General features: G+C 48.6%; 1 protein-coding gene and 1 long non-coding RNA gene across 2 annotated transcripts in view; one reads left to right on the top strand and one right to left on the bottom strand.

Annotated features, from left to right (window-relative positions):
* The window catches only part of LOC125947457 (uncharacterized), a 102,215-nt gene extending 87,732 nt beyond the window's left edge, over positions 1-14,483 (bottom strand). Inside the window, exon 1 of the long non-coding RNA XR_007468307.1 lies at positions 14,256-14,483. This is a non-coding gene — a long non-coding RNA (uncharacterized LOC125947457). The remainder of the gene's footprint in view (positions 1-14,255) is intronic.
* LOC125947756 (uncharacterized) overlaps positions 1-25,302 on the top strand; it is a 353,840-nt gene that overhangs the window by 120,951 nt on the left and 207,587 nt on the right. The gene's annotated exons all lie outside the window — the stretch shown is intronic.

Genomic DNA, 25,302 nt, shown 5'->3' with positions numbered 1-25,302 from the left:
GAAAACTAGCTACCGCAGTTCAAGAGGGGAGAACTGCGTTCCAGTCAAACCGCACAAGGCCTCGCTCTCCTCCGACGAACGTAATCGAAGTATATGTTGAAGGAGTCGTCATACTGGCATTAGTAGACACAGGCGCTGCCGTTTCAGTAGTTACGGAAGAACTTTGCCGCAAGCTTCGAAAAGTAATGACGCCCTTATCTGCGCTGTCACTCCGGACAGCAAGTTCCAAGTGCATCATGTACCGCCCGCATCGTCATTCAAGGATACACGTATACAGTCGAGTTCGTCGTCCTGTCATCCTGTTCATACGACGTCATCTTGGGGTGGGACTTCCTTTCCGATCATCAGGCCATCATTGATTTTTCTCGCGCCGAAGTTGAATTTTCTCCGCTTTCCGATACCCGTTCACATGACCTCGACGATCTCGGCGACAAACTGGTCGTTACAGAAAAGACGACGATCCCTCCGCACTCTTCGGTGATTGCGCATGCCTGCTCTACTTTCGCCACTGACACTACTGCCCTGTTTGCCCATCGGACATTTTAGTTCACCGACGATGTTCCCTTCCCTTCGCTGCCCTGTCAGCGGTGGCTGCACGCGACTGCTCGTTTCCAACGCTAAGGCCACGCCCCTCGTCTTGCGTCGTGGTGAGTGCCTTGGACGTCTTTAGTCTGCCGACTAAGTAACCATCCTTGACGCACCTCTTGACTACACCTGTTCACACTCGTACTCGTTGACTTATAGCTTGCCTTAATTGTTCCCAGCCTACGCAAGACGTCTTCCATAGTTTAGTACATGCCCTGTTGAGCCCTACGCAGCGTTCGCAACTTCTCAGCCTTCTACGGAATTACCAATCTACGTTCGACTGTAAAAGCGCCCAACTAGGCCGCACAGCGACTGTACGTCACGAGATCGACACCGGCACCCACGCACTACTGCGCCAGAGGCCTTATCGTGTATCACCCGCGGAGCGCTGTGTTATTGAAAACCAAGTAAGCGAAATGCTAGAGCGTGGAGTGGTTCAGCCTTCTAATAGTCCCTGGGCGTCGCCTGTAGTCCTGGTTAAGAAAAAAGATGGTTCAATTCGATTTTGCGTTGACTACCGCCGTCTTAATAAGATAACTCGCAAAGACGTCTACCCTTTACCGCGCATTGACGATGCTCTGGATTGTTTGCAAGGCGCGGAGTATTTTTCTTCGCTCGATTTACGCTCAGGCTATTGGCAAGTGTCTATGGATCCTGCCGATCGCCCGAAGACAGCCTTCGTGACCCCAGATGGCCTTTATGAATTTAACGTTATGCCGTTTGGCCTTTCCAATGCCCCTGCTACATTCGAACGAATGATGGACAATCTGCTTCGTGAGCTAAAATGGAAGACATGCCTATGTTACCTTGATGATGTTGTCGTCTTTTCTCCAGATTTTCCCACACATCTGTACTGTCTCGAACAAGTCCTGCAGTGCATCACCGAGGCAAGCCTCCAACTCAACTTGAAGAAATGTCGCTTTGGAGCCAAGCAGCTTGCTATACTCGGACACGTCGTATCGAAAGATGGCATACTCCCTGATCCTTCCAAACTTCGCGCCGTCGCGGAATTCCTGAAACCCACGTCCCTGAAAGAACTTGGGAGCTTTATCAGGCTCTGCTCCTACTTTCGTCGTTTCATCCGGAATTTCGCTTCTATCATTCTCCGTTGACTCAGCTGCTTCGCGGCGACACACGACTTTCTACTTGGGCCACAGCATGCGAAGATGCTTTTGAACTTATGTGGCGTTTGCTCACTTCGCCTCCCGTACTGCGCCATTTCGACCCCACGGCCCCCACGGAAGTCCACACTGACGCCAGCGGCGTAGGACTTGGTGCCGTGCTTGCACAGCGAAAAAGTGGGCATGATGAATATGTAGTAGCCTACTCCAGCCGAACACTAACGAAAGCGGAATCCAACTACTCCGACACCGAAAAGGAGTGCCTGGCTATCATCTGGGCCCTTGGAAATTTCCGACCCTACCTGTACGGCCGCCCCTCCGGATCGTTACAGATCACCATGCTCTATTTTGGTTATCGACTTTAAACGATCCGTCTGGCCGCCTTGCGCGATGGGCTCTGCGGTTACAAGACTTCGACATATGCGTCATTTACCGGTCTGGCCGTAAACACACCGAAGCGGATGCCCTCTCTTGGTCGCCTGTACCAAGTGACATGACTTACATTTCAGCCATCGAATCGGCGTTTTCGTTGCCTGTGCACGTCAACATGGCAGTGGAGCAACGCAAAAAGCCCTGGATTGCGGAACTTATGGATTGCGGCACTTATGGATTGCGGCTCTTATGGATTGCATTTCTGACACTTCAACAACACGCCCTTCACGGGCTATCCGCCGCCAAGCTTCTCATTTCGAGTTGCAGGATGGTGTTCTCTATCGTAAAAATTACGCTTCCGACGGTCGCAAATGGTTGCTGGTCCTTCCCCGCCATCTGCGCACAGATGTATGCTTCGCTCTCCATTCAGACCCACAATGCGCCCATGCCGGCCTCTTCAATACTTACGCCATGCTTCGCTCCCGCTTTTATTAGCGTGGTATGTACAATTTTGTGCGAAAGTACATTCGCTCGTGCACAGCGTGCCAACGACGCAAGCTTCCTGCTCCTCGTCCTTCTGGTCCTTTGCAGCCCATTCCTTGTGCGTACGGACCATTCGACCGCGTCGGCATCGATTTCTACGGCCCTCTTCCCTGCACATCAGCTGGAAATCATTGGATTATTGTCGATGTTGACCACCTCACCCGCTATGCCGAAACTGCGGCACTGCAAACAGCGACAGCCCGCGACTTGCGTCCTTCCTCCTACATCATTTCATACTGCGTCATGAGGCACCGCGGGAACTTGTGAGTGACAGAGGGCGTGCGTTTCTTTCTGAAGTTCTTAACGCCCTTCTGACCGCGTGCCATACCGTCAATCGCACCACTACAGCTTATCATCCGCAAACGAACGGCATAACACAGGGGTTAAATCGTACTTTGGGCGACCTGCTATCCATGTACATCGGATCATACCAACTGGGACCTCATTTTGCCCTATTTTATGCACGCCTATAACCCCGCTTGACAGGCCACTACGGGATTTTCGCCCCTCTTTTTCGTATATGGCCGTGAACCTACCTGTACGCTCGACACCATTCTCCCCTCTGTCTGAAGCCTCCAAGTATGCCGAGGAATGCCGTCAGCTGGGCCGTTCGTTCACGGCGGAAGACCAGAGTCTCCCAAAAATCCGTCGCGATGATGACCGACCTCCCTGCACCTACCAGCCGGACACATTAGTCTGACTGTGGATACCTTCAAGCACCCCTGGTCTATCCTCTAAACTCCTCGCTCAATACCATGGTCCCTACCGCGTTGTACAACAGACGACGCCAGTCAACTACGTCGTCGAGCCGCTAACACCATCTACTGACTATAGGCGTCGTGGGCGCGAGACAGTGCACGTCCAGAGGCTTAAACCCTATTACAACCCCCTTGTCCTCTCCTCTCCTTGAGTCGCCAGGATGGCTCCTTCTTCTCCAGGGGGCAGTTGTAGCGAAGAAGACTGGCGCGCCCTATGGACGCACTATCATCAGCGGCCCGCCGACGAAGATGGGCTCGCGCTCTCGGTGTCTGACGCTCGACTGAGACGGTCACGTTTCTAACCGCATTACAATATATATATATATATATATATATATATATATATATATATATATATGCACCACAAAGAGCTGCACCCCAGAGAGCTGATGTAACCAAAAATCGTGTACACCTGAGTGTTATACTGCTTTTCGTGCAGTGTTATGGTACCTCAGTTTACTTAATACAGTTTCGAATTTACCGATTGCTTCACATATTTACAGCTACATCCCACAGAGAAAACCTCGGGAAACTACTTGCATTATGACTGGGAGGTCACAACACGAGTATTTGTATGGCGTCCTTCCTGTTCAAAGATGTGGTTTTGCACTATCAATGTAAAATGTCACACCCGCAAAGCTGAGAATCCAATCTTACATTTCAAACGCTCTTTTGAATGCTAGGTAGTTGTGCTGATAAACACATTCTGCCAGCAAATCTACACCACTTTGATTTAAGGGCGATGGAAAGGGAAGTTTTTGCATAGTCAAGCTGTTCTGGCGTGCCTGCAGGAATACAGCAGTGCCTGGTGGTGCCGTATAGTTCAGGCTTAACAGTGAACAACTAGTAAAGAAATCGACTGATACTAAGCCGACCCTATGTAGGAGCATTATGTTACCTAAGCCACATGCAAAGTTGCTTTCAGTCTACTGAAAAAGCACAGCTTTGATTTGTCAAGTTATTTTACTGCACACACACAGCGCTGTAATAATGTCTGTACAATGGTGAGCAATGCATCAAGGAATGAAAGACTACTTGTGATGTGGAGATTTGAATAGTTCATGTGTATGCATACCCAATTCACCAGCATTGTTTTCTTCTGCAACAATTTTATGTGTGGTACAGAGGCTGAGCCACTGTGGCCTCCTGACTGCAAATTTCAGTGATCTCTTTCACGGTGCTCATGGGGGTACCATTCATTTGGCTACTTTAATATTGAATAGATAGATAATGGAGCGCACCAATCTTACAGTTTTATGCAGAACACCTCGCGCATTATTCACAAAGATGAACCAAAGGAACTATTCGTTGGTTTGTGATGAAAATAAAAAATGGCAATAAATATTTCCTCACTTTTTGTGCGGGCCTGTCTTCCGCCATATGAGCCTTCATTTCATTGTCATGTGCATGTTAAAGCAGCTACTAATTCAGAAAGACAAAAACAAAACCACTTACTACAACCTTTTCACACCACGAGCGGTCACTGAGCTCACTGTGAATCTCAGTCACTTAATAATCTTGGTTTGCTGTCAAACAAAATACAGGTACTGGCCACCTGTTTGTTAAGGTATGTATTTTTTCATTTTCCTAAAATCTGGCTGTGCATCAGCTAGCTACATTGTTGCTACATACATACATAGACAACGTGTAGCCCATGCCCAACTCGGTAAAATAACCTGGGTAGAGCTTACAATAGTTCACTTATCATGTGCATCCTGTGTGAACCTATTTTTCATATATAGAGTGATTGAAATAGAACACGCATGTATGATGCTGACAGTATCGAATGGTCTCAAGTCTATCATCTTTGTTTGCTGCCATGGCTGAGAGAGGGAGCATGCCTGTCATAGTGCGGCTTAATTTTTGTGCACTCTGGTAATGTGTTTCACATTGTGTAAATGCTGAATTAGGTATAATTCAAGTATAATAGGTAATGAAAAGGCGGATGAGCTAGCCCGAAAGGACATAATCACATAAAATATATAAAAATGTTTTTCGCTAAAAGTGAGGCTCCAGTTATGGCGAAGCGATATGTACTCAATGAACGGCGTAGAAAATGGTCTTTAACTTCAGGTAATTGCAAGTTTTTTGTTCAACATCAACACAGAACTCCAGTCAAGGCTACCATAATGTCTACCATGGCATATGAAGACCCTCTTTCACCGGCTTCGACTGAATGTTGCATACATGAACAGTCTTCTTTTTCGCAATGGCCAGAGCACAAATCCATATTGTGACAACTTTGGCACCGTGAAATCTCTAGAGCACATCTTGCTTGAGTGCCCAGCTTATAGAGACGAGCGACATCGATATAAAATGAACATGGAAAAGCTCGACCAAGGCCCCTTGACATTGACATGGATGTTGGGTTCCTGGCCTTGCCCATCAAAACAGCACAAAGCACTGGACTTATTGCTTTAATGTATTGAAGTTTGCCGTCTAAACTAAGACTCACGCACATCGTCTCATCAAGACTGTGATCTTAATTTCTTTTGCATTGGCCGTCTACCTTCATCACCTCAAACACTTACTCTACTGCCCATAACATGACACGAGCGGCATTTTTTTTTCATTTTTCTTCTGCTTACCCTTACTTCTCCTTCGTCCCATTCGCTGCAGAGTAGCATGTAGGCAAAAATATGCATGCTGAACACTCTGCATTTCCAATAAAGAGCTTTCTCTCTCTCTCTAAGTAGTAAAGGGGCCACAGATTGGCCACGCAGGCTGACAACAATGTAATTATTTGATATCACTCGAAATAACTTGTCTTATCAGCAATATAAATTATTATTTGCTTTGAATAATAAATATTCTGCTTAAAAACATCTCATGAGTATGTGTCTGCATAAGACGACCACTATACGTAAATATTGCTTTTATGCCAGTCATAATGAATTATACACTTGCTGCTTAAGCTTCAATACCTTGCTGCGTCGAGTTAAGCACTTATACACAACCTTTATACACGGTGAGAACTTCATGACTGAGCACATCTTCTAAGGTTTTATTGTGTTTGGAAAGCTGACAAGGCAACGAGTATTCAATTTCTAATAGACACGTTTAATGCCGCACTTCGTCTTTGGGGGTTTTATATATGCAAAAAAAAAGGAAAAGGCATTTCATGCATCCAAGTGGTTTAAGCACACTCTTAAAATTGGCAGTGAAAAAACAAAAACATGAAAAAGCAAATGCAAGCATATCAGCAACGTGTACTCGGTGCCTCACACGCATGATGAATAGGAAGGAGGGCTGTCTTGTCAACCTACGCAGCTGTGTTCTGCGACAGTTGTGCGTGTGTTCCGTGTTCTTGCACCCTGTCACTAGCACTACAGAAACGGCGCCATCACACCGAACACGGGAATTTCGGTCGAATCGCTTGGCGATGGCATCGCTTTCGCGTAACGTACGTAGAACGCGGCACGTTGAATGATTCGAGAGGTTTTGCTCATCCAGCCAAGGCAGTGCGCACTGGCAGTGATCGCCTTAGAATACGTCCCATGTTGCGACATGAGGCGATTGCAATACATTTTTAAAAGGTTGCGCAGATAGGATGATTTTGTGGTGTTTCGAAAGAAGGATGCAATATATGCAACATATGTGACTGCAGAACAGAATGTAACAGCCTAGAGTCGCATTTTCACCGTGACGCGGAAACTTCAAGTCGCATCTGCAAAAATATACCAGTGTAGTGTGCGGTCAAAGGTAGTTTCGAACAAGGATGACGGTGCCAATGCAACAGATGCGGCTGCAGAACAGAATGTGACAGCCGAGAGTCGCATTTTCACCGTGACGCGTAAACTTGAAGTCGTATCTGCAAAAATACGCCATTGTCGTCTGCGGTCAAAGGTAGTTTCGAACCAGGCTGACGACGCCAATGCAACACATGCGGCTGCAGAACAGAATGTGACAGCCTAGAGTCGCATTTTCACCGTGACGCGGAAACTTCAAGTCGCATCTGCAAAAATATACCAGTGTAGTGTGCGGTCAAAGGTAGTTTCGAACAAGGATGACGGCGCCAATGCAACACATGCGGCTGCAGAACAAAATGTGACAGCCTAGAGTCGCATTTTCACCGTGACGCGGAAACTTCAAGTCGCATCTGCAAAAATATACCAGTGTAGTGTGCGGTCAAAGGTAGTTTCCAACAAGGATGACGGTGCCAATGCAACACATGCGGCTGCAGAACAGAATGTGACAGCCTAGAGTCGCATTTTCACCGTGACGCGGAAACTTCAAGTCGCATCTGCAAAAATATACCAGTGTAGTGTGCGGTCAAAGGTAGTTCCGAACAAGGATGACGGCGCCAATGCAACACATGCGGCTGCAGAACAGAATGTGACAGCCTAGAGTCGCATTTTCACCGTGACGCGGAAACTTCAAGTCGTATCTGCAAAAATACGCCAGTGTCGTCTGCGGTCAAAGGTAGTTTCGAACCAGGCTGACGACGCCAATGCAACACATGCGGCTGCAGAACAGAATGTGACAGCCTACAGTCGCATTTTCACCGTGACGCGGAAACTTCAAGTCGCATCTGCAAAAATATACCAGTGTCGTCTGCGGTCAAAGGTAGTTTCGAACAAGGCTGACGACGCCAATGCAACACATGCGGCTGCAGAACAGAATGTGACAGCCGAGAGTCGCATTTTCACCGTGACGCGTAAACTTGAAGTCGTATCTGCAAAATACGCCAGTGTCGTCTGCGGTCAAAGGTAGTTTCGAACCAGGCTGACGACGCCAATGCAACACATGCGGCTGCAGAACAGAATGTGACAGCCTACAGTCGCATTTTCACCGTGACGCGGAAACTTCAAGTCGCATCTGCAAAAATATACCAGTGTCGTCTGCGGTCAAAGGTAGTTTCGAACAAGGCTGACGACGCCAATGCAACACATGCGGCTGCAGAACAGAATGTGACAGCCTAGAGTCGCATTTTCACCGTGACGCGGAAACTTCAAGTCGCATCTGCAAAAATATACCAGTGTAGTGTGCGGTCAAAGGTAGTTTCGAACAAGGATGACGGCGCCAATGCAACAGATGCGGCTGCAGAACAGAATGTGACAGCCTAGAGTCGCATTTTCACCATGACGCGGAAACTTGAAGTCGTATCTGCAAAAATACGCCAGTGTCGTCTGCGGTCAAAGGTAGTTTCGAACCAGGCTGACGACGCCAATGCAACACATGCGGCTGCAGAACAGAATGTGACAGCCTAGAGTCGCATTTTCACCGTGACGCGGAAACTTCAAGTCGCATCTGCAAAAATATACTAGTGTAGTGTGCGGTCAAAGGTAGTTCCGAACAAGGATGACGGCGCCAATGCAACACATGCGGCTGCAGAACAGAATGTGACAGCCTAGAGTCGCATTTTCACCGTGACGCGGAAACTTCAAGTCGCATCTGCAAAAATATACAAGTGTCGTCTGCGGTCAAAGGTAGTTTCGAACAAGGCTGACGACGCCAATGCAACACATGCGGCTGCAGAACAGAATGTGACAGCCTAGAGTCGCATTTTCACCGTGACGCGGAAACTTCAAGTCGCATCTGCAAAAATATACCAGTGTAGTGTGCGGTCAAAGGTAGTTTCGAACAAGGATGACGGCGCCAATGCAACAGATGCGGCTGCAGAACAGAATGTGACAGCCTAGAGTCGCATTTTGACCGTGACGCGGAAACTTCAAGTCGCATCTGCAAAAATACGCCAGTGTCGTCTGCGGTCAAAGGTAGTTTCGAACCAGGCTGACGACGCCAATGCAACACATGCGGCTGCAGAACAGAATGTGACAGCCTACAGTCGCATTTTCACCGTGACGCGGAAACTTCAAGTCGCATCTGCAAAAATATACCAGTGTCGTCTGCGGTCAAAGGTAGTTTCGAACAAGGCTGACGACGCCAATGCAACACATGCGGCTGCAGAACAGAATGTGACAGCCTAGAGTCGCATTTTCACCGTGACGCGGAAACTTCAAGTCGTATCTGCAAAAATATACCAGTGTAGTCTGCGGTCAAAGGTAGTTTCGAACAAGGCTGACGACGCCAATGCAACACATGCGGCTGCAGAACAGAATGTGACAGCCTAGAGTCGCATTTTCACCGTGACGCGGAAACTTCAAGTCGCATCTGCAAAAATATACCAGTGTCGTCTGCGGTCAAAGGTAGTTTCGAACAAGGCTGACGACGCCAATGCAACACATGCGGCTGCAGAACAGAATGTGACAGCCTAGAGTCGCATTTTCACCGTGACGCGGAAACTTCAAGTCGCATCTGCAAAAATATACCAGTGTCGTCTGCGGTCAAAGGTAGTTTCGAACAAGGCTGACGACGCCAATGCAACACATGCGGCTGCAGAACAGAATGTGACAGCCTAGAGTCGCATTTTCACCGTGACGCGGAAACTTCAAGTCGCATCTGCAAAAATATACCAGTGTAGTGTGCGGTCAAAGGTAGTTTCGAACAAGGATGACGGCGCCAATGCAACACATGCGGCTGCAGAACAGAATGTGACAGCCTAGAGTCGCATTTTCACCGTGACGCGGAAACTTGAAGTCGTATCTGCAAAAATACGCCAGTGTCGTCTGCGGTCAAAGGTAGTTTCGAACCAGGCTGACGACGCCAATGCAACACATGCGGCTGCAGAACAGAATGTGACAGCCTAGAGTCGCATTTTCACCGTGACGCGGAAACTTCAAGTCGCATCTGCAAAAATATACTAGTGTAGTGTGCGGTCAAAGGTAGTTCCGAACAAGGATGACGGCGCCAATGCAACACATGCGGCTGCAGAACAGAATGTGACAGCCTAGAGTCGCATTTTCACCATGACGCGGAAACTTCAAGTCGCATCTGCAAAAATATAGCAGTGTCGTCTGCGGTCAAAGGTAGTTTCGAACAAGGCTGACGACGCCAATGCAACACATGCGGCTGCAGAACAGAATGTGACAGCCTAGAGTCGCATTTTCACCGTGACGCGGAAACTTCAAGTCGTATCTGCAAAAATATACCAGTGTAGTGTGCGGTCAAAGGTAGTTTCGAACAAGGATGACGGTGCCAATGCAACACATGCGGCTGCAGAACAGTATGTGACAGCCTAGAGTCGCATTTTCACCGTGACGCGGAAACTTCAAGTCGCATCTGCAAAAATATACCAGTGTCGTCTGCGGTCAAAGGTATAGTTTCGAACCAGGCTGACGGACGCCAATGCAACACATGCGGCTGCAGAACAGAATGTGACAGCCTAGAGTCGCATTTTCACCGTGACGCGGAAACTTCAAGTCGTATATGCAAAAATATACCAGTGTCGTCTGCGGTCAAAGGTAGTTTCGAACAAGGCTGACGACGCCAATGCAACACATGCGGCTGCAGAACAGAATGTGACAGCCTAGAGTCGCATTTTCACCGTGACGAGGAAACTTCAAGTCGCATCTGCAAAAATATACCAGTGTAGTGTGCGGTCAAAGGTAGTTTCGAACAAGGATGACGGCGCCAATGCAACAGATGCGGCTGCAGAACAGAATGTGACAGCCTAGAGTCGCATTTTCACCGTGACGCGGAAACTTCAAGTCGCATCTGCAAAAGTATACCAGTGTAGTGTGCGGTCAAAGGTAGTTTCGAACAAGGGTGACGGCGCCAATGCAACACATGCGGCTGCAGAACAGAATGTGACAGCCTAGAGTCGCATTTTCACCGTGACGCGGACACTTCAAGTCGCATCTGCAAAAATATACCAGTGTAGTGTGCGGTCAAAGGTAGTTTCGAACAAGGATGACGGCGCCAATGCAACAGATGCGGCTGCAGAACAGAATGTGACAGCCTAGAGTCGCATTTTCACCGTGACGCGGAAACTTCAAGTCGCATCTGCAAAAATATACCAGTGTAGTGTGCGGTCAAAGGTAGTTTCGAACAAGGATGACGGCGCCAATGCAACTAATGCGGCTGCAGAACAGAATGTGACAGCCTAGAGTCACATTTTCACCGTGACGCGGAAACTTGAAGTCGTATCTGCAAAAATACGCCAGTGTCGTCTGCGGTCAAAGGTAGTTGCCAACCTTGAACACTTTGCTCCGCCGAATGGTTGCGAGCTGTCAACAGACCACGTCACCCAATCGGAGTGCGCAGGCAATCCGCTCGTGCGGATGCAGCGTACACCGACTTTTTCGACACCATCCGCCTTTTCGCCTTCCGTCCGGTCCGCAAGAGGGCGGAGGCGTGTGGCGCGGACGGGCGGATTGAGCGAGTATATAGGCCCTTAAGGTGCATTCACACGACCGGACGGAGGAGAAATTTTCGCAGCGGATGGCGTATCACGTGACACGCGCGTCATCAAAACGTGTCTCCCTCGCCTAGTCCGGCCCCCTCCGCTCGCGGTCCGGATTGAAAATGCTCGCTGGTATTTCCATCCGTCCGTTTGGTGGTCGTCTGACATCAATTTAGCGTAGTCAGCGTCAAATCTGTCAACATTGAACATATTGGCGTGGCTACGATGGCGTGTTGTCGGCTTGAAGCCACGTGTGTTGTTGCTGTGCATCAGTGACCACACGTGCTTTTGCTGTGGTGCAGCAAGAAAGGCGAGTCATGGTTGCGCGCGCATTTCTATTTACTCAGACCGTGCAGCCTGCGTGACCTCGACATGAATGAGGTGCACAAGAAAACGCTAAGTGACGAGGCAACCGTCACTCTTTTGGCTCTCATTGAGGGATTCACAGCACTATGGCATATAGAGCACGCCGAGCATGCAAACGCGCAGCTGCTGATAAAGGTGGATACACACGCGAGGGCAAAATCCCGCCTGCTCCGCGGACAAACAGTGACGACAGCACTTGAATCCGGCGCAGCCGAGTTAGGTCGCATTCGCACAGCCGGACCACCGTTTGCGGAATCCGCGTGCTTACTCTCGACTCCAACGTTTATTAGCAGCTGCGCGTTTGCATACTCGGCGTGCCCTATATGCCATAGTGCTATGAATCCCCCAGCAAGAACCAAAAGAGTGACGGTTGCCTCGTCACTTAGCATTTTCGTGTGCATCTCACTCATGTTGAGGTCACGCAGGCTGCATGGTCTGAGTAAACGGAAATGCGCGCGCAACCATGACTCGCCTTTCTCGCTGCACCACCGCAAAAACACGTGCGGTCACTGCTGCACAACAACAACACACGTGGCTCCAAGCCGACAACCCGCCATCGTAGCCACGCCAATCTTTCCAATGTGGACATATTTGACGCTGAATACGCTAAATTGACGTCAGACGACCGCCAAACGGAAGGATGGAAATACCGGCGAGTATTTTCAATCCGGACAGCGAGCGGAGGAGGACGGACTAGGCGAGGGCGGCACGTTTTGATGACGCGCGCGTCACGTGATACGCCATCCGCTGCGAAAATTCCTCCTCCGTCCGGTCGTGTGAATCCACCTTTAAGCGCGCGTCACGTGATAGGTGGATTCACACGACCGGACGGAGGAGGAATTTTCGCAGCGGATGGCGTATCACGTGACGCGCGCGTCATCAAAACGTGCCACCCTCGCTTAGTCCGGGCTCCTCCGCTCGCTGTCCGGATTGAAAATGCTCGCCGGTATTTCCATCCGTCCGTTTGGCGGTTGTCTGACCTCAATTTAGCGTAGTCAGTGTCAAATCTGATAACATCGGACGCATTGGCGTGGCTACGATGGCGTGTTATCGGCTTGGAGCCACGTGTGATTTCGTTGTGCAGCAGTGACCGCGTCTCTTTTGTTGTGATGCAGCGGGAAAGGCGAGTCGTGGTTGCGCGCGCACTTCTTTTTACTCAAACCGCGCAGCCTGCGTGACTTCAATATGAGTGAGGTGCACAAAAAAAAAAAAAAAACGCTAATTGACGAGGCAACCGTCACTCTTTTGGTTCTTGTTGAGGGATTCATAGCACTATGGCATATAGGGCACGCCGAGTATGCAAACGCGCAGCTGCTAATAAACGTTGGAGTCGAGAGTAAGCACCCGGATTCCGCAAAAGGCGGTCCCTGTGCGAATGCGACCTAACTCGGCTGCGCCGGATTCAAGTGCTGACGTCACTGTTTGTCCGCGGAGCAGGCGGGATTTTGCCCTCGAGTGTGTATCCATCTTTACGCGCGGAACACGGGGAGGAGGCGACGGAGACGGGACGGGGGGGGGGGGGGGAGAGAGGGCGCGTTCTGCTTACGTGGCTGCTGCTCACGGAGCTATCTTGAAAGCGATCTGCGACGCGGCCGAAGTGTGCGCCCGCCTGAGCCTCATCTTCAAAGCGATCTGCGATGTGCCAAAGTGCATTCGCCGAGTGCCGGTAGCTTCGTATGCGCTGCGCTTTCGACGTTTAGTTCGCTTGGAAGCGAGAGTCATCTCGAAGGTCAATTTGCTCGCTGCCACAGGCGCGCTGTCTCACTCCAGCGTTTTAACGACCTCCCGTGGTCATCGAGCGAGATGTGTTCATGTTTACCTGCGCGCGCGTGACACCGTGCTTGTTTATTTAGTTAGTAAGCGAATATTTACAACTTTATACGGCTGATAAAACTAACATCCTTATTTGGCATAGCTGTCTACTAATTTGTTATCGCAATCGATGATTCGCCTTTCGGGCGAGACTGCGACTTTTTTTTATGTAACAGAAGACCAGAAAATGCTCCCTATGAAATAGCTAGAAGTTAGGTTTGTAGTTTTCAGAGAAAGAATCAAGGAGATCAATCGTGATATTTTAGAAACCTAATTTCCCAATAAGGAAACAGCGCAAGAAAACACAAGATGACAAGAAGGAAGACTGACGACTGAACTGCATATATGTCAGCGCTGGTGTTTGTCTCCCTTCTTGTTTTCTCGCTGTTCCCTTATCGAGTATGTACCGACTAGTCCAAGCCTCTACGGTCTTGCAACATAATTTCCACTCACCGTCCATCCGTCCATCTTGCTCTTGGGTATAGAAATATTGGCAAGTACAAGCGTTCCTAGTGCAAAGGCATAGCCAAGGGTGAAAGTAGAAATTCGTTGCATTGTGCACAGGAAGGCTATCGTCTGTTTGACTAGATGCCGCTCTCGCGAAGAGATATCGATCCCACTCAACAGCTAAGCGGTGTCGACTAAACTGCCGCACAGCACTGCCAAAGGTGCAAGCTCCGCTTTCGGTTATTAATATGTTTTACAGACGAATGCTTCGGGCATGGAAGCGTGCACGTGCGCAATAAGTTGGCATATATAATAAATTATCCGCTCTCTTCGTTCCACGTATACGTACAATTTGACATTTACAAGAACAAATGTCTCTGAGTCAATACATAAATCAGCGAAGAAATACGCACAAAAACATGTGATCACTTTAGTCGAGTCATTTGAAGTTCGCAAGGCACTCGGTGTCCAGAGCAGATGGCATTGACCGTTTATGTCTGTATGCATGGCATTTCAGCATAGTGCAGGTCATCGTAGCATTTCAGCATCGTGCAGGTCATCGTAGCGTTTAACGTTTCGAGCGCATAAAAGCGCTCGAAACCATTATATGCGGTTTTCATGGTTTCCTGAATACGAAAAGCTACTTTATCACGCAGTTTACACGTACACGAAGAGCAGCGAAACCTACTTGGGATATCCAAGCAGATTTTGAAGTGTGGGTAATTAGGAGATAAGTAAAAATTCTTAAGCCCACATTTTCTTTCTGTTTAGAGGCGCTTTGTGAAATGCCTAACACGTTTGTCCATGCCCGGGAAGAACCAGTGGAGGCACCAATTTTCTATTTGGAATGAAACATTACGGGCAAGCATTTCAGAACATTTGAACGTGATAGGTAAAGTACAAATTGCAATAAATGAGTTATTCAAGAATTCTAGAACATTACGAGTGCATTACAAGCATGCGATAAATGTCGGCTTTGTGAGAACGTCCTTAAGCATATCCTGAAAGCATTAGAAAGGCGCTGTCCGCAATGTTTCACCGAGTCTTATAGGAGAACTGTGCATGACACGGAGTGGACATACGTTGGAAATATGTCTCTTATAAAGACATAAAGTTTAACGTTTCTGAACTAACTATGGTCGTTATGAATAATTACTGTATATTCGTTTTCTACCTATCTTGTTATGCGAGGCTGATCGCATATTTCGACAGTGCCCTAGCTAAAATATACTTGTCAGCTTGTTTGTATCTCGTCAAAATATGAAGAAAGAAAAAACGTTATGAGTGATCTAAACTATAAGTGTCTCGGTTAATTACGGCCTTTCCGGTAGATTACTGATGAAAACGATCCAGTGTTGTGAGCGTGTTTTACAAACACCTGAGAATTTAGACCGCTGTTCTGAGAAAACGAAAAGTGCAGTTATATCGAATTTGGAGAAAATGTGTGGTGCATTATGGTATGACGCGCATGCCAAGTTAACCGTGTGTAGGTAAATTGCAGCCTTTGCAGAAAATTACTTCAATAGGGCTCAAAACCGTCATACGGCTGGTATCTGGTATGTTTCTTGGTGTTCTGAGAGAACGTCAGATAGATTTAACACGTAGGGAAAAACCTTGGCATGGAAGTCTGTTGTGCGACGAAACTTTAATATTTCTGTCTTGATTATGAGTTTTAAAAATAACCCCTGAACGCTTATTTTCGGTCCATTTTCGCATGTTCTACTAGATTTGTAGTAGGTTCTCTATTAGTTACTAGTGAAATGAAGGACTCACCTTGTGTATATTTCGTGAATGTACGGGTCTGGTACTCGGGACCAAACCCCAACATAAAACAATAAAGACAGAATTAGCCAAACACTAAAAACAAATATAAACAACAACAGCACCAAAGAAAATGATTATTGGAATTTCTTATCTAGCCGTTTTGTGTACGAGAACGTCGCTAATGGTGCTAACTCGTTAGTCACTCTGTCATCACCCAGCAAGTGGGAAATAAAACGTCGGCAGTCACTTTAGCATGCGCTAAAGAGGATGATTGTGAAAGCCTATCCTCATTAAATTTAACATTCTCCTTTGAATGCGTTGTTACTTCCTATTACTGGTTTTCTCTTTACATGTTTTTCTCTTCACTTGTTATCATAACTTTTTCGGTCGCCTAGACATCGCCACTGGTTCTTCGTGGTTAAGAACACGTTAAAGCGGTCGTGACTTTTTATTTTTCGTTCGTGTACGTTAACAATACATGTCTCATTGTTCAGTGGACCTTCAACGTCCTTGAGCGAATACCGTGTCGTCGAAGTGAAATCGTGCGCGAAGGCGACTCGGTGCAGCAATTCACTTACTACACCACCCCGGCATCGTGTCTTACCTAGATACAAGTCTTACCTGATGCTCACGCAAGAATCCCTATGGTGCGCTGGTAAAGCAAGCAACGCTCTCGGAATAATTTTGATGGTGTGCGGGTCTCCGTCGTCATCGTGTTAATTAAGATAGAGTTAATACAAGCACTCCAACCCACAACCTTCGGTGGAAGTCGAACCGTCGAGCGTATGTCGGAGTCGAACCCACCACCTTGGCGTTGAGGAGAAGTTAATCAAGGTACAGTTAATATAGAGTTAATTAAAGCATTCGAAACCACGACATTTTGTGGTAGTCGCAACCTCGACCTTTGGTGGGAGTCGAACACATGAGCTTTGGTGTTAATAACGGCGAGGTTAATTAAGGCACAGTTAAATAAGGTACGAAACTAGTTAACTAAAGCACTCGAACCCGCAACCTTTGGTCAAAAAAAAAACAAGTAACAAAAAGTAACAATGCATTCGAATGAGAATGTCAAGTAATTTATTGAATGTTTCTTGAGCGCGCTGGCTTGCGCCTTCACCCTCTTTGGCGTATGCTAAAGTGACTCAATTTATGTATTGCAGGCAGAATGAGAGGGACATGAAAAGGCGAATTAGACAAGCACACAGCGCTAACTTTAAACAATAGATTTATTTCCAGTTCTCGCAGGCGTACTTATAAGCTGGCGCGACATCCACGATAACCTCTCAAGACAACGTCAATATCCTTCGGCAGTAGCAAACCCTGCACTGGCTCAGAAGACGCAATCAAGAGCAGAACCGAAGCCGCCGCCGCTGCCGCGCAGCGATTATAAAATCAACCTCAACTGCACTGCGAACCCTCCATGCATTCTCAGACAAATCATCCTGAGGGCTGCGGGACTCCTTATCTACGACCGCGCCAGTTCTGACCAAATTCATGTCAACTCCGTCAACCTTACCTTTCTAATCATCACACCAGACATGGGTCGTGCCGATCTCTACCAGAACATCCCGCCTCGGCAATTCAATGGTACCCCTTACAAAGTCGCTACCCATGTCGCCGATCCCGTCGATACCTACAGAGGAAGCATTCGCTTGTCCCCAGATTAATCAGAAGACGGCATCGCCTCAACCCTCCGCAGATGCAACCCAACACTGACTACTGGGGATGCATGGCGCCTGGGCAATACTGAAACCATCCTGGTCATATCCCAAGGCAAAAGAATCCCTTTCTACGTCAACTACGACGGTTGTGCACTTCGAGGCCACCCCTTCAGGCAGAAGGTAGAAGCCTGCACCTGATGGCGCGATATTGCCGATCGCCAGGACGTCTGCACCAATGACACCGACGCACTCAGCCCCAAGTGCGGAATGAAAGACGCATCCATGGATCACGAATGTGACCCCATCTGTGTTGTGTGCAACGGAAACCATCCAGCCAGCTCCTCGCTGTGCAAACAAAGATTCAAGCCGCGCCCTACACATCCCAGGCACAAACAAGACACTTCTGCCACCAACCGAACTCCCAGTCTCGACCGCACTCCATGTCGTCCATGTCGTTTTGCGCGCAATGTTACACGGTCCTAATGGAAAACCAACAAGCCCAAGTGAAAACCCTACTCACGACTAAAATCCGCGAAGAAGTCGCAGCAAAATCAAGGAACGCGAGCCTCGCTCCGCAACCCAAGATGTCGCCTGGCCAGCCCTATCACCAAGCCCTCCTCTCGCCAACTCCTCGCGCAACCCACCGCAGGTAAGCTGGGCTAAGGTAGTCTCTTCCAGCTGCTCCTCAAATAAAACGGCTAACACTGAATCCCTTGAAGAAAATGCAATTCTAAAAGCCGAAATTCAAATACTTAAACTGGAACTCCAATCTCGTCACCCCTGCGCTTCAACCACTCAAACCCCTCCTCTAAATCCACCCCTTCGATAAATCAACCATCCGCTCTACCTGAACCCTCTTCACATCGTCCTATTGTTGCGTCCCGAAACAGCCGGGCGCATTCTTTGATTGTTTCCCATCGAGGCAGGCCCTTGCATGAGCGTCGCTCAGCTGGCGAGAGTGCCAGACACCGACGAGACGGGCAAACAAGCGCCCCAACTCGGCAGTGCCCATTCTTTGGGTGCTTCACCCGATGCCACCCCTTTCATCAGCGTCGTCCAGACGGCGACAGTGCCCGAAAGCAGCTGTGACGCCATGACAAAGAAGCTCACTTAGAAGCGACCGACCACAACCGCCACCCTTCGTTAGACGCGGGAATTAGTGCAAAGGCCATTCTCCCGACCCTGGCAAGATGACCGTCGGAGGGCAAGAAACAGGTCACCGACTTTCGTGGAAGGAGTGTCAACCCCCTGTTTCCGGATTGCCTCGTCCTTGCTTCGAAGGTGCAACATTAGAGGCGGAGTTCAGCGAACAAGACGGCCCGTCTGATTGGCCGCATCAAGGCCATCTGATTCCCTAGTCGGGTCAACTAGGGAAGACCGATGTTTTATAAGCAGACACCTTGGGTGCAGTGGTGTGTCCTGACCGGTTCTGATATGGGCTCATACATGTAGTGAGCTGAGACTCTGAAAGTGCTCCTCCATGGAGTGGGCTTCCATATTTGGAGCCACTGTAAATATGTAGAATAAACCCTTTTTTCTCTCGCTCTTACTCCCGCACGTACTCATCCCTTTGGCTGAAGGATCACCGGTCTAAACGCTACCCGAGTCTCAACAAACTGGCAGCAGCGGCGGCATAATCTCCCACTCGCAACAAATTGGTGGCAGCGGTGGGATAATCTCCGACTCGCAACAAATTGGATGGCAGCTATGGGATGAATCCTAACCCCGAGCCGGGAGCGGCGGTGAGCTCCACCCTTCAGCCAACTCCAGTCGCCGGCATCTTGTTCGCGACCGACTGGATGGCCGCAGTGAGATGTACCCTGCAGCGAACGCCAGCCGCCGGCAAGTGATTCACGAGCGACTGGATGACAGCGGCAAGATGGAGCCTGCAGCCAACGCCAATCGCCAACTGGTTCGCGAGCGGCTGGATGAATGCAGCGCATCATGATTGCACGGTACAGGGTGAGTGCCTGGCTTTGCGCTTGAGTCATCGGATCTTTTAGCCTAGACTTTCTAAAAACCGATGAAGCGTGTACAACTGCCCATTTGATACTGTGGTTGTTGCGCATCCAAGCAGAAAGCAGCTTTCAGCATAGATCTGAACCAGCTACTAAAGCCAGACCTCATACTTTTGTAGGAGTAATTGGGACGTAGAGACCTACCGGAATTGTAATCAGTTAAAAGGCGACCCAGGATTTACGTCTTCTTGCAATTGATTCGATGCGGTGGAGGAGAACTTGGGGACTTGGTGCTACTTCTGTGTGTAGGCGTTTGGGTTTTGCTATATTTTCCAGGCTTCAAATTCGCTTAGGAAAACAGAATTGAACCGCTGGTAGTTTTTTTACTTGCATTGTGATTTGTGCGGGTTTTGCAGCAAGTATTGTGGAATAGCTGAGCCAAAGCCTAAAGTAGTGACCATGGACCTCATGAGTTTGACGAGAGCTAGCTTGTTGCGGTTGTGTGAAGAGCTCGACGTAGAAATAGAGGATGATAAATCAGAAGCCGAAATTAGAGCAATTTTAGAAAGCAACAGTGATCAGGAATACTTTGAATACTTCGGCAACTCAATTCTAAAAGAGCAGGAACAGGAAGCAATTGAGAATGAGGAGGAGTTGAAAAGACAGGATTGGATTAGGCAACTACACAAAGAGATAGAAGCTCTCAGTCAAGAGGTTGAAAGATTGGAACAGGGTTTTGAAGTGGAGGAACAGAAATGTCAGGCACCCGTAGAAGTAGAGCACGGAAAGTGCAAACAAGTAGCACGCACGGTTCTACCGATCGTGGAAAGAGAGGCTGATCCCCGTGAGCCAAATGGTACGTTCACAGGTGAGGCCAGATTCGTAGACCGTGACGTAGGTCTTGAGAAGCCCGTTAATGGGGACCGTATTGAGCGCGACGAGATACTGTGCCAATGGAATACTAGAGAAGCAGCTAGGCCAGCTGTGGACGATTTGGCACAGTTATCCAAGGAGTACGTCGCGAAGGTTGCTCTTGCAGAAGCCCGAAGTGGCCCCGAGTCGTCAGACAAGAGCACCAGTGCAGAGTCCAATCGGTCGTCAGAAAAGTGCTCGAAAACACAATGTAGGCAGGGCAATGCAGTTGTGGTCAGCTCCCAAGTATGCGAGCTACTTTGCACAAATGAAAATAGCTGCATTGTCCCTGAGTGTTTGAAGCTCTCCGCCAGTCGAGGTAGCATTGAAAATAACGATTTACCCGCAAATCATTCAGACTGTGCTGTTAAAACGGAAATAGTGACCGATGAAATAAGTGCCGGTCAGCATGAGATTCAAGCGGCTGGCTTGAAAATTAGCACTACAAAGAGTTCAGGATGAAACGGCGTCACAAAGTCGGGAATGCGGCAGACAGGGCAACGCGGCCGAACAAAGGCGCTAAACCCAGTGGGGAGCGCAGTCAAAGAGTTCGAGCGGCGCGTTTGTTTCTTGGAATGTTTTCAGAGAGATCACGTCCGAACCGCCGAAGGACGAAGAAGGGAAAGGGACGTTCGGCGCGAAAGTTGACAAAAGCGAAGGCGGCGCGAAGGGGGCAATTATTTTCCCCCTCGTTCGGTTCTTTTCGAAGTGTGTTAGGCGTGACACAGGAGAGCGAGGCGGTATCTCGACGCGAATCGGTCACGCGCGGCAGCGAAGTCGTCGCACGGCGCTCAGAAGGCATGATGCCTGCTTGTACAGTGTCGAGGGTGGGCAGTGAGGAGATTAACCTACGTGCCCTTTGTATTCCCTCATTAACAAGACAAGTTTTCAGACCGCGCCCGCCTCGAGTACGGCTTAAAGATATGGCGCCACCATAGGCTACTCGGACTGAAAAGCGACGCAGGTTTTGCGGAAACATAATTTTGTTTGTTTGTTTCTTTTTTTGTGTGTTTGGTTAAATGTTTTGAGATCCCTGAGATTAGAGATCATCTCGATATGCAAGTTTCGAGCTTTGTTTAAATTGTGTTTTAGAAGCTCACTGATGTATGTTTGAAACTTTGTTTTTTCGACGTGTCTTCTTTTTTTCAGCAGATAGACTTCATTTTGTAAGAGATACGCTTGCAGTGTCAGGTCCAGGCTAGCCGTTTGAAGCCTTAGTGGCACGCTTGATTATCAGTTTACTTTTCGGTAAACTGATAATCAAGCGTGCCAACTTTACGCAATATTCTTTGTTGTTTTTTTAGTGTTTCTCCTTTGTGAACAGTAGAAAGAAATTGTTAGTGCGTGAGTCGCACGTTTTACATGCGAGTTTTCCGCAAAGTTGAAGGGACTCTGACAGTACATCCATGACGCAAATGTGGCTCTCAGTGGCACTAGTACGTGCGATACTAGCGGATGTAAGGCTGTTCATGGCGTTTGCGCTGCGTATGATATTTCATTATCATTTATTTAGAGCATTCTCGAGTATTCTACTTTTGCTCTCTGCAGCATGACGATCTGGTTTTGAGGAACTCAGAGGTTCATGAGAGCTCGCTTTGGCGCCACAACATTTTGGGTCCAAATTATTGGGACAAGCGAGGCCTGGTGGATTTAAATGGATTTCGGGCGCTTGCACACCGTGCGGCACTTGGTCACTGGGAATGACTCTTCCGTATCGGATATTGCGAGAAGGTTGCACAATCCTGATCTAATTTCAAAATTGTGGGCTTCAGCGAAGGTTTAGTAATTTGATGGCTGCCTTGGTGGTATTATTAGATAAGGGCAGGTGTGTTGATTGGCTCGCTAGACCCGATGGCTCTCGGTGCGAGCACGGCGCGTTCCTGTGCCCTGTGGTTCCTGTGTGTACTTGCGTATTCCAAGGGAGAAGGCCACAATGAGGTTAATGCTGGGACCTCATGCTCGAATGTGTCACCGGCCATCATTTCAAGAAGAAACCCCGAGCTCTCGACCGACCACCGACGCTTCGGGAAACCTGACAGCTGGTCACCCTCAGGTCGAATCTTCCGGCGGGGGAGGAGTCTGTTGCGTCCCGAATCGGCCGGGCGCATTCTTTGATTGTTTCTCATCGAGGCAGGCCCTTGCATGAGCGTCGCCCAGCTGGCGACAGTGCCAGACACCGACGACACGGGCAAACAAGCGCCCCAACTCGGCAGTGCCCATTCATTGGGTGCTTCCCCCGAAGCCACCCCTTTCATCAGCGTCGTCCAGACGGCGACAGTGCCCGAAAGCGGCAGTGACGCCATGACAAAGAAGCTCACTTAGAAGCGACCGACCACAATCGCCACCCTTCGTTATACGCGGGAATTAGTGCAAAGGACATTCTCCCGACCCTGGCAAGATGACCGTCGGAGGGCAAGAAACAGGTCACCGACTTTCGTGGAAGGAGTGTCAACCCCCTGTTTCCGGATTGCCTCGTCCTTGCTTCGAAGGTGCAACATTAGAGGCGGAGTTCAGCGAACAAGACGGCCCGTCTGATTGGCCGCATCAAGGTCATCTGATTCCCTAGTCGGGTCAACTAGGGCAGACCGATGTTTTATAAGGAGACACCTTGCGTGCAGTGGTGTGTCCTGACCGGTTCTGATATGTGCTCAGACATGTAGTGAGCTGAGACTCTGAAAGTGCTCCCCCATGGAGAGGGCTTCCATATTTGGAGCCACTGCAAAATATGTAGAATAAACCCTTTTTTCTCTCGGTCTTACTCCCGGACGTACTCATCCCTTTGGCTGAAGGATCACCGGCCTAAACGCTACCCGAGTCTCAACAAACTGGCAGCAGCGGCGAATAATCTCCGACTCGCAACAAATTGGTGGCAGCGGTGGGATAATCTCCGACTCGCCACAGTATGGACACTAGCCCCTCCGCTGAACGCGAACCGCTTCACCCTTTCCCCAGAAAACGTAAACTCGGAGCACTCCGCGATCAGAGGAGGCCATGGACGAGACAATCTTAAAATATAACGACAGGCTAACCGCTTTGGAGACTAAACGCTATAATATACACTCCGAAGTCGAAAAAATCAATACAGATTACACACCCAAGAATGAAAAGCTAGACAAATTTACTAATATCATACAAGCGCATATCGAACAACCTACAAGTTGGATAGCTGGAGTCACTGCGAATCATCCTAACATAGCTGCACCTGCTCCATCCACCTCTCCACTTAACAATGGCCGATAAACCGACTCGCTCCGAATATGAAGTGTGGCAATGGAACTGTAGGGGGTTCCGAAAAAAGAAAGCACACCTCCAACAGTTTCTTACCTCCTGTTCCGATCTTCCAGCTGTCATTTTCCTTCAGGAAACTCATGGACCAGTTAGCTTCCCAGGTTACAATGTCTATCATAGCAATAAGGCCTTCCGGCCCAACACGGCAATTCTTACGCAAAATCACCTCACTACCAATCACTCTCAATTCGACAGCATTGATATAGAGCATTATTTCCTAGAAATTATTCCTCGCAATAATAACGCATCTTGTCCTTACATTCTCAATATCTATAGTCGTCCACGAGACAAACATCACCACTTTGACTCCTTATTTGCACAAGCCATTGCCGCTGCCACCCACCATCCCCCCTTAATTCTTGGTGATTTCAATGCACCCAACCAGTTGTGGGGTCACTCCGTTTCTACTCCTAAAGGCAGAGCCCTATGGATCCATATATGTAGAAGACCACGGACTCACATTGCATAACGACATCGATGCACCAACCAGGCTAGGCAACAGCGTAGCCAAGGACACCTCCCTCGATCTTACCTTTACACGCTGAATTCAACACGTCACATGGCATAACTCAGACGTTAACCTTCATAGCGGCCACTACGCTATTACCACCACACTACATTTCAAACACAGACCCTTTGCACCCAAAGCCCAGAGCCTTACCAACTGGGACAAATTTTGAGAGGACCGCCAGATATCTGCTCCCACAAACATCCAAGACCTCTCGGCATGGGTTCAGCAACTTCACTCAGAAGCCCAGACGCACACTAACACTCTGCTTCCCGAAACCGCCCTCACTACGGTTGATGCCAAGCTTCTACATATGTGGGAAGCCAAGCAGTCTCTTCTCAAGCAATGGAAGAGGTGATGGCATAATCGAAGGCTAAGGCTAAGAATTGCCAAATTAGACCTTCACCTCCAGGAGTACGCCAGTCAGCGGTGTGGCCAGGTATGTGAAAGCATGCATGGTAACTTTGACAACAAGCGCACATGGCAACTCTTGCGACACTTATTACACCCTTCCACATCGAGCGCACACCACAAGCACAGCATAAAGAAACTATTAAATGCACACAAAAACGATATCAACGGACTCTTAGACGACCTCTGCCATAAAAATCTACCTCCCAGTCAACGTATGACATGCCAAAGTTTACTGCGAACCCATCGAGCGACTAAGCGCTGCTATCACGGAAGCCGAGGTTCGCCATGCCCTATATCAACCGTGCGCACAATTTCGGAACCAGGCCCCGACCTTATCAACAACAAGCTACTCCGCAATCTAGACGACAACTCGGTCATAACCTTTACGGCATACTTCAATCACTGCTTTGACACTGGCACCCTCCCTAGGTCGTGGAAAGATGCCAGGGTAATTTTCATCCCAAAGCCAAACAAACCATTCATTCATTCGTTCATTCTCTATTTACAACATATTTTACAAAATAAAAAAGCATTGCTGGACTCATAAC

The sequence above is a fragment of the Dermacentor silvarum genome, chromosome 8 (assembly GCF_013339745.2).
Source record: "Dermacentor silvarum isolate Dsil-2018 chromosome 8, BIME_Dsil_1.4, whole genome shotgun sequence".
In the NCBI taxonomy this organism is placed as follows: domain Eukaryota; kingdom Metazoa; phylum Arthropoda; class Arachnida; order Ixodida; family Ixodidae; genus Dermacentor; species Dermacentor silvarum.
Note: the sequence above shows the minus strand (reverse complement) of the source record. Positions and strands in the feature narration are given on the sequence as shown.